General features: G+C 36.5%; 1 long non-coding RNA gene across 1 annotated transcript; it reads left to right on the top strand.

Annotated features, from left to right (window-relative positions):
- Positions 1 to 1373: 1373 nt before the first annotated feature.
- Positions 1374 to 2500, top strand: LOC122146371. Its single transcript, XR_006160935.1, has 3 exons — positions 1374 to 1434; positions 1503 to 1606; positions 1905 to 2500. It is a non-coding gene; the product is annotated as an uncharacterized LOC122146371 (long non-coding RNA).
- Positions 2501 to 2810: the final 310 nt, after the last annotated feature.

Here is a 2810-nt window from a genome sequence, read left to right as displayed (position 1 = left end):
TTCCCTGTTTCTGACCCTGTACCTCTTCCTTGTTTTTTGGTTGTTTGTTGACTACTTATTCCTCACCTCCTCATGGGTCAGTTAGAGAATGGAAATGTCCTTCAAGATGGCTTAATCTGATCTGTTTAACGTGTCACAGGCTAGAGGACAGAGAAGTGAGGAAACGAGGAAGCATCAGTTTGAGTAGTGAGAAGCACCCAGTGCACTTCCTGCTGTGTTTCCTGCATCATAAATACAAGTTTGTCCTGTTTAAGGTTGTTTGAGTCCATTTGAGTGTTTACAGACTCCTCTTGTTTGCTTTTGAAGTTGATAACATGAGGATGAATGTACAAAACACAAAATAAATACGGCCCTGCCGAGAGTTTTTTAATGTGACTGAAAGACTTTATTCTTGTCAAAGACCAGTGTGAAATGAAATCACTTCCTGTGTAGACTTAACACTATAGAAGATGCTAAAAAACATTTCAAATACCACACCTCATCTGTGTAGACGTACTGATCAACACAGTGGATAATGGATTTAGAGACTATTTATGAAAATGTTAAACGCAGAGGTATTGAGAGCACAACTGGATCTCAAACTCAGACTCACGGTCAGTATGAAGGAAAAGATCTAAAGCGCAGTAAGAAGAAATTATTTGAACGCAGAAATGGTTACGCAGATGGTGTTATTAATAGCATCACTATGAGGAAATGAGAACCATCGCGTACAATTTCAAATATTTATATGAATTAAATGTTAATGTTTTCGTTTGTAAATGAAGTGTATTAGTATGGACTTCTCTTTCTATTTACTTTTTCAAAATGTTCTTGTTTTTCATATTTTATAATAGAAATTCTAGATGACTTATAAAAACATATTCATAAAACAAAAAGGCATGTCTATTACCAAAAGCAATAGTAGATTACCTACAGAGGTTGATTTGAAACTTAATTTCTAATAACATGAAGAGTATTAACTGATATTTGTGTGTTTTGGTCGTGTTTGTCAGGAGGAAGTAGATGTTTGGTGTTGATCACAGTGGGTCTCGGGCTCATTTGTGTTCTTCTGCTGGTCTTCATCATACTGCTGCACATCACCATCACAGCAGAGAGAGACCTGATAAAGAGTTACAAGAACACAGTTGAAGAGTTCAATCAAACCATCAACAGCTTACAGGACAATCACACTGATCTTGACTGAAAAACACCAACTGCAGAACAACTGAAACTGGAGAGAAAGCAGTCAAAGATCTCAAGTGAGGAAGAAAAAACAATCATCTACAGAGAGATGTTTGTTTTTCGTTTGAATAAGATGGCCCAGTTGTTTTTTCATATCCATGTGAGTTGAAGTAGGTTCTTCATATCCACTGAGTGAAGAGCTGGTCAGCAGCCAGACAGTACTGCAGGGATCGTGGAGCTGATCTGGTCATTATCAACACTGAAGAGAAGCAGGTGAGTTTGTGTGAGTGTCTGTTAATGAATGAGAGCAATCACACTTATTCCTGTTTTTCTTCACACAGAGGTTCATATCTTCATTAGTCAGTGAGAGAGTGTGGATTGGTTTGTCTGACACAGAGAACGAGGGCATCATGAAATGGGTGGATAATTCACCACTGAAACAAGGGTAAGAGCTAAAAATCAGTGTGTGTTCATTTGTTTTAGTCTTTTTGATTCTCATTATAAAATCACAACCTTCAGAAGAAAGCAGAAGAGAAAACTCTTCCACAAACAACACAACCACAATTAAAAACATTTTACTGTAAATTCTACAAAGAAAACTCTTCTTCTCTCTTCTACTTTTCACTTCTGCTCCAGCTTCTGTAATACTTTAGTTTACTCTCGAAACGTGCTATTATACTGAGTATTGTTGATTCATAAATTTGTCCTCCTTAAAAACTAAACCTCTGATACATGTTGTTCAGGTTTTGGCTCAAAGGTGAGCCAAACAACACTAACAATGAGGACTGTATTGAACTGAATTATAATAGAGGGAAGCCGGGATGGTCACCGCTGAACAGCTGGAATGATGTTGCATGCTCTGAGAAGAAAAAGGGGATTTGTGAGAAATAGGGTTCATCTCCTCTTGTGGTTTTGCTTTTATTATCTAATATAATCATTCTTATTGTCAATGCTGTTTCTGATTGAGGTCCCTGCCTTAAAAAAAAAAAAAAAAAAAAAAACAATCAGCTGTTCTTACATTTGTAAGAAGGACATTGTAAAAATGTCATTATTTTCTTATTGCTATAATAATCTTCAGTTTCTCATGATGTGAATTTGGATGATCTGGGACTCCAAACCTCTGATGTGTTCATGTTTTGCTCCATCACAAGCAGCTCTATATTAATATGATCTTATTCTAGCTGTGATCATGAGTCTCTTTTGTTGATCTGAAGTGTTGAGGAGACAATCACAGTAAACTACAGAAGTCTAAAGTGTCTAGATTACTCTTATTCTGATGTTGAGTGTCTGTAATTGCTTTCTCTCTGAATAAATTTGTCACTTACCATAGTAAACTGCATTGTTATTTTCATTTTATATTTAATTCATTCTTATCTGCTTCATTTCTGAATGGAGAGATTTCCTCCAGTACAGCAGGACGCAGCAGGGAGCAGGTTTGTCAGACCGAATTTCACAATAAACAAGATCCACAAATCAATCCTCAAGTGTTTTTCCACCAAATTATAGATATTTACGTGTTTCAGTCTTTCACCGTGTATTCAATGCTGATGTAGGTACACAGATTTAGAACTTAAACTGATTCCAGCTAGTGATGGAAAACACAGACCTTTTGAAGCATCGAATCAACTGAAACAATTGCTTCGCAAAAT

The sequence above is a fragment of the Cyprinus carpio genome, chromosome A1 (assembly GCF_018340385.1).
Source record: "Cyprinus carpio isolate SPL01 chromosome A1, ASM1834038v1, whole genome shotgun sequence".
Lineage (NCBI taxonomy): Eukaryota > Metazoa > Chordata > Actinopteri > Cypriniformes > Cyprinidae > Cyprinus > Cyprinus carpio.
The sequence above is the reverse complement of the archived record's forward strand: the minus strand, read 5'-3'. Positions and strand labels throughout refer to the sequence as shown.